This window comes from Adiantum capillus-veneris, chromosome 2 (genome assembly GCF_014529385.1).
Source record: "Adiantum capillus-veneris isolate H3 chromosome 2, ASM1452938v2, whole genome shotgun sequence".
Taxonomy (NCBI): domain Eukaryota; kingdom Viridiplantae; phylum Streptophyta; class Polypodiopsida; order Polypodiales; family Pteridaceae; genus Adiantum; species Adiantum capillus-veneris.
The window spans coordinates 32,702,133-32,709,722 of NC_140932.1; positions in this window are offsets into that span (position 1 = coordinate 32,702,133).

Genomic DNA, 7,590 nt, shown 5'->3' on the forward strand with positions numbered 1-7,590 from the left:
AGACAGTTGGGATTGCATCTTTGCTTTACTGCCATTGAGGCATTGTCGCAGTCTGTGCTTATAGGACAGTGACAGGACAGTGAGAGACAGTACAGGTGCAGGACAGGTTTACCCGCAGCTTACAGTGTCAGAGAGACAGTGTTTTTTGAGCTGTTTTTTGGTCTGTTTTTAGTACACCAGAGCCATTTTACAAAGGAGACTCTGCCAAAATTTCTGCAGAATCTGAAGCTTTCTTGGTTCATTTGACAGCTTGATATTGGTTCAGAGGCCAGTTTACAGGGGAAACTCTGCCGAATTTTTCCCAGAAAAGTAAACTACTGTGAAGCGTAGCTATGGCTGGATCACAGGACACTGCTCTTTACAATATCAAGAAACTGGATGGAAGATTCAAGAAACTGGATGGAAGAATCAAGAAATAAATGTGACAAACATTGTTGCAGAGGATGACAGTCTAGTGTCAGGAGACATCTACTTCTTGAAGAATACAATGGACTTAGCTCTTCTTACAGCATCTGATGGAAATGCACTGAGTGACTGGATTATAGACTCACGGGCATCACTTCATGTGTCTCCAAACAAGGAGTGGTTCACCTCTTATGTGCCCACTAAAGATCATGTTCGGCTAGGCAATGGGCAGACATGTGAGATCTTAGGTGTTGGAGATGTTCAATTGAAGTTTCAGAATGGCTCTTCTTTCATGCTGAAGAATGTGAGACATGTTCCCGCAATTACAAAGAGCTTGATCAGCACAGGTTTACTTGATGATGCTGGCTACGTCACCACTTTTGGACAGAACATGTGGAAGATATCCAAGGGTTCTATGACAATAGCACATGGAGTAAAGTCTGGAGGACTTTACATGATTTATGTATCAAATGTCTCTAAAAATGTAATCAATGTAACCGAGCAGCCGAACGTTTCTTTGTGGCATAGCCGGTTAGGACATATGTCCAAGAAGGGAATGGAAATCTTGTCTCGTTCTGGTTATTTGCCTGGCTTTTCATTTAATGATTTTGAATTCTGTGAACATTGTCTGTATGGTAAGCAAACACAGCAGCCACATAAGCATAGAAGCAGTAGAAGAGATACACAGTTGGCACTTGTTCATAGTGATTTGTGTGGACCTATGCCTAACCTATCTCTAGGGGGAGCTTCTTACTTTATGACATTTATAGATGATTACTCGAGGAAAGTATGGGTTTACTTTCTCAAGCACAAGGATGAAGCGTTTAGTGTTTTCAAAACGTTTGTGACACTTGTGGAGAATCAGAGTGGCAAGAAGCTTAAATGCTTACGCACTGACAATGGTGGAGAGTATGTTTCAAAGGCCTTTCAGGACTTTTGTGAGTCAAAAGGTATAAAACGTGAACTTACTGCTCCTTACAATCCTCCTCAAAATGGTGTTGCTGAGAGGATGAATAGGACCATACAAGAGAAGGTCAGAAGTATGTTGTCTAATGCACATCTGCCAAATGGGTTTTGGGCTGAAGCTGTATCAACAGCTGTTCATCTTGTAAATAGATCTCCTAGCAAGGTTTTGCAGAAGGATTCAGTGTCAGATATGGTATGTTCAGGCAAGGTGCCCTCATACAAGCATCTCAGAGTCTTTGGCTGTGAGGCATATACTCACGTTCCAAAGGAATTTAGGAACAAACTTGAGCCAAAGAGTAGAAAGTGCATCTTTCTAGGCTATGGTAATTCTGGTGAGATGGGGTACAGACTTTGGGATCCCGAATCCAGAAAGGTTGTCCGCAGCAATGATGTTCACTTTAATGAATCCAAATATCATTCTAAACCAGAGAGGGTTGAGGAGATTAGAAGAGTTGTCTTCCAAGAAGATGGACCTGCACGTGCAAGACAAAATGTCAGGGCGCAAGAGGAGCAAGGACAGGATAGATTGGAACCACAGGTTGTGGCTGAGCCTGAGCCACCTATTGTGCGTAGATCTGGACGTGTCACGCGACCTCCTGATAGGTTTGTTCCATCTATGAACTATGTCATGTTGACTGATTGCAATGAGCCTTCATGCTACAAGAAAGCAGTGCAAATGAAGGACTCCGGGAATTGGCAATTGGCCATGCAGTCAGAGATGACAGCTCTGCATAAAACCCAGACATGGAAGCTAGTTAAATTACCATGGGGCAAAAAGGCTCTACCTTGTAAATGGGTTTACAGGTATAAGATCACCGCTCATGATAGTCATCCAAAGTACAAAGCAAGGCTTGTTGCCAAGGGCTTTAAGCAAGAACAAGGCATTGACTTTGATGAAGTCTTCTCTCCGGTGCTCAAAATGACTACATTGAGATGCTTTCTTGCATTGGTTGCCATATTAGATTTGGCGTTGCACCAAATGGATGTCAAGACAACGTTCTTGCATGGTGATTTAGATGTGGAAATTTACATGCAGCAGCCAGAAGGGTTTGTTGAGAAAGGCAAGGAAGATTGGGTATGCCAGTTGTTAAAGAGTCTTTATGGCTTAAAACAATCACCGAGGGCATGGTACCATAAATTCCACAAGTTTATGATTTCTCAAGGCTACAAACGTAGTGAGTTTGATCACTGTCTATATACAAAGAAGGCTAAGGATGGCAGTTGGCTGATCCTTATTTTGTATGTGGATGACATGTTGATTGCTGGCAAGCACTTGGAAGAAATTTCAGCTTTGAAGTCAAAGATGGCAAAATCGTTTGACATGAAAGACATGGGTGAGGCAAGTCATATACTTGGTATGCGCATTGAGAGAGACAGATCAAAGAAGTTGATTTGGTTATCTCAAACAGAGTATATTGACAAGGTTTTGCAACGTTTCAATATGGAGAAGGGAAAGGCATTGAGTGTTCCATTGCCACCATATGTGAAACTTAGCAAACAAGATTGTCATGTGTCTGAGGAAGAACAGGCTGAAATGGATAAGATTCCATATGCGTCTGCAGTGGGTAGTTTGATGTATGCAATGATTGCTACTCACCCAGACATTGCATTTGCAGTGGGAGTAGTAAGTCGATACATGTCAAACCCAGGCAAGAAACATTGGGAGGCACTGAAAGGAATATAGAGATACCTGAAAGCTACAAAGAGTATGCGTATATGCTATGGGAGTCAGGAGCTAAGTGTAAAGGGTTTTACAGACTCAGATTATGCAGGTGACTTAGACAACCGAAGGTCTACGTCAGGGTATGTCTTTACATTGGCTGGTGGAGCAGTATCATGGCGTTCTAGATTACAAGATTGTGTTACTCAGTCTACTATAGAGGCTGAATATGTTGCAGCATCAGAGGCATGCAAAGAATCAATTTGGCTTAATCGACTAGTAACAGATTTGGGAATCAAAGAAGAGATGCCTGTGTTATATTGTGATAGTCAAAGTGCTATACAATTGGCTCGCAATCCAGTTTATCACTCAAAGACAAATCATGTGGATGTGAAGTATCATTTCATCAGGGAAATGCTCGAGGATAAGCAACTTCAGCTTGTCAAAGTTCACACCACAGAAAATCCTGCTGATCTACTTACAAAAGGACTTCCCTCAGAGAGCTTTGTGCATTTTCGCAAGCAGTTAGGTGTAGGGTAGTACATCACTTCTCTACATCGCTTGTATATTAGCTTGTATAGTAGCTTCTCTCACACTTAAAGTACCACATTGGACTTTAAGTGGGAGGTTGTTGGGGTATAAAGCCCAATGTGGTCGCCCAGGTAAGTGGGCCGGCCGCCAGGTATGTACACATATTCTTTTGTAAAAACCTAATAAGAACTCACTATGCTCTACACATTACAGTAGAGCGAGTTCACCATATCGTCGTGCTCTTCTTCTCGCACTCTCTCTCGCGTCGCACTTCTGCTCGTACTCCTTCAAAAAGAGTATGTTTAAAGTGAGCACATATGGGAGCTTATGATCTAGAACTACAATGCTTGAAGTGCTCTACCGGTTTGTCTTTACAGGAAGTCGATTGGAGCTACGGTGAGAAAGTTATGGTAGTTTGAAGTTTGAGTCAATTCCAGATCTATACCAGATTGGGAAACTACAGCAGCTGAGGGGACAAAAATCAAGTGAATGCATGGGGCTAAAGTGCTCACTTTGTGGAGAACTTTGATCTTTTAAGATCAGCAATCAGAGTTCTGGTTGCCAAGTTATTACTAGTTTAAGTTTCCCTAGGGGTACAAGCAATAAACAACCGAGTGCAAAGGGAATGCCTTTCTCCAAATCCAATCACATGTACTTGCATCTTGAGGGCAGGAGACACTGATAGGAGAAACAAAATTCACAGCGATATAGTTAGTCAAGGACTGCTGTGAAAAGATGTCATGCGAGGCAATGCCTTGGTTAACATGTATGGTCAAGGGTATGCCTAATGTGGTGCCCGTACGGAAGCACATTGATTTCTTGATGATCTCTTTGTCCGAAATGTCATCTCCTAGAGTGTGCTGATTGTAGGTGATGTATGCCAAATGTGGTGTTCCTTGAGAGAAACCCACCGCCCAAAAGGTCTAAAGCCCACTGCCCATGACCTAAAGAGGAGTCAGCCGCCCATGGGATGGCACCAAATTAAAAAAAGGTTTGGAGAGTGTGTAAAAAAGAAGAAAAAGAGGAGAGCCATGGTGTGGATCAGCGGGCAGAGGCGCAGATAGAGAGAGCGGGGCTCGCAGTGGTCAGGGAAAGGCTCAGATGTAGACGAGCATGAAATGAATTTTTCTCACCGTGTCCTGGTGCCCCTTTTTGATACTACTCTCGTGTGGAATGGAAAACGGTGACAAACCACCTACCACATCATTTCCCCTATTCCCACAACAACGATGCCGTCATTGTAAGGGAGGGGGGGGGGGGGGGGGGGGGGGGGGGGGGGGGGGGGGGGGGGCTATTTTTAACGGGGTGATCATGAGGAGGTAAAAAAAGAGGGCATGCACGATCAAGCAAGGAAGAAAAGAGGAGGTTTGTGGTTAAGTGAGAAGGGCTTTCTCTCTAGCTCTCAAAGCTTACAGAGGTTCTTTTTCTCTTGCTCTTGGAGACAAGAAAGCCCTCGCTTCTTCTCGCTCTCGGACCTAACCAAGAAGGAGTCGAAGAAGAGGGGCAAGGGGGATGATCTCTTTTGTTCTTGGATAAGCAAGGAGGAAGCGGGCAAAAGGATGAAATGGTGGTCAGTATTTTCTACCTTCTAGGTACTTTCAAGAAAAATTAGCACAAGGTAAAATTTTCTTGAACAAGATAAAAAACTATTGAAGATTACATGTGTACATTCCTTTCATCAAAAGCTTTCTTCTCATATATGGCACATCATGTAAATCTCTATCTCAAACATGTATTTCAATGTCCATATGTGTACAAGGTAGTGTCAAAGACACTACTTCTTGACCACCTTTTCATGCACCCAAGCAAGAACGAGAGGAGAAGGAGGGTTCCTTGCTCTTTCTCTCTCTCTCTCTCTCTCTCTCTCTCTCTCTCTCTCTCTCGTCATGGCAAGGAGGCTTAGGGTATTAAGGATTCGAGGAGGAGGAGGAAAGCCATTGAGGAAGGCAAAGAAGGAAGAGAGGAATCAATCTCTCTCTCTCTCTCTCTCTCTCTCTCTCTCTCTCTCTCTCTCTCTCTCTCTCTCTATCTCTCTCTCTCTCTCTCTCTCTCTCTCTCTCTCTCTCTCTCTCTCTCTCTCTCTCTCTCTCTCTCTCTCTCTCTCTCTCTCTCTCTCTCTCTCTCGGGACCTTAAAGCAAGAAGGCAAGATGAGACAAAAGGGGAGTTGCATAAGCAAGGATCTCTCGACCTAGAGAAGGAAGGAGAAGGCAAGATAAATAAGGGAGCTCAAAGGAGTAAGGCTCTTGGCAAGGGAGAGCTCACACAATCAGGGAAGGCCACCTCTTTCTCATGCATAAGCAGGAGAAGAGATATTGGAGCTTGATTTTTTGGCACATAAGGATGGATAAGAAGATGGAAAAGAGTGACATAAGAGTAGGAAGGAGTTTTGTAGAATCCAAGGGCAGTTGAAGAAGATAAAGTGATAGAAGAGAATTTCCATCACGGTCATCAGCTAGAGATTGATTAATCATCATGTTAAGCCCCGATGTTGTTAACGGTCCAGTTAATCCTGTAAAAAGGAAGCTTAAACTCCTAGTTATTAGATGATCCAAGTGACGGTGTTGTTAACAATTCAACTTGGCTAAGGATTAAGTTGTACTCAAAATTATAAGTCATTTAATTGATGATCATGGTGATTGCTGCTACTACAGATGAAAACTTGGCTGCCCTGCAAAATACCCAAGATAACACCATATCTAGCATAAACGGACAAATCTGCATACCTGGCAATTTCCACAGCACATAAACCACGACGTATGCATACAGAGAGAGACTGAGACTGAGAGCGAGACAGAACAAAAGAGCATGCGCAGGTGCACCTCCTAGAGTGGAGTGCTACACTGGCACAACAAGAGAGGAGAGAGGAGAGGGGAGAAGAATAACAGACACTGGGTGAAATCTCCCCCCGTGCAAGAGTGACCATTTCCCTCTTGCACATTGGTGCAGCCAAAGTGTGTCAACCCTAGCAAAGGGCACAGGCAATGATGTGTATGTTTAGAGGTGCAGACATGGATGATAAAGCAGATACAAAGGCCCATTACAAGCAACGAGATCCAGAAAGGATATGTTTTATGTGGTTATGAAGGCCTGAGCATGGAGATTCAATGCTTGAAGAAAAGGTTTTGACATGGGAAAAGGCTCTTAGAACATGCAATGCAACTTGGGTAGAGGAAAATATGTGGTCAGTGGAAAAAAGGAAAGTGTGTGAGAGACTTCACACCTCTGCATGAGGGAAACCGAAAAGTCTCATTCTGTAAAATTTTTGCGAAACTGGTTTTTTGAAAACCTGGCCAATAACGAGAAGGAAAAGGGTGTTTTGAGCATTTTTGCGTCTCACGCACATAGGCAAATTCTGCACCGATTAGCAGATATTTAACTTTTTGTGCTCTGCTGTGTTAAGGAGGGTGACAGACATAATAGAGAGGAAGAGAGCTTTGTTTGTTGTATTCTCCACCATAGCCCATCAATTGAAGAAGAAGCAATCTCTAGTTTTTTTGCTTTTGGTGTAGTTTCCCCTCCCCTCTATTCTCTTCTGCTCTGTTGCGCGGTGTTTCTGGGTGTGTGTAGGCAGGTGTGTCCCCCCGAGGGTGTGATGTGCACAGAGAGAGAGAGAGAGAGAGAGAGAGAGAGAGAGAGAGAGAGAGAGAGAGAGAGAGAGAGAGAGAGAGAGAGAGAGAGAGAGAGATGATTGTGTGCAAGGGAAACAAGAAATAGATGTGTTTATGGGTGTGAGGTAGATTGTGGTCCGTGCGAGTGTGTGCGCATTGATTTGGGTGTACTTGCAAGTTCGTTTGAGAAAAGTGTTTGTCTGTGTGTAAGATTCTGTGTGGATAGGGGTGCAGCGAAATCCCTGGGCTATAGAGAGAGGCAAACATTGTGTGTGCAGGGTGTGTTCCCTCCTTCTCCATTCCATCAGTGGTGCCCCACCTGAGGATCTATCTTGATCCTCCTTGGTAGAAGCTGAAAGCAGAGTTTGAAGTTGCCAAACGATTGGCAAATGGTCAAAGTAAGAGTGCAATTGCAAATT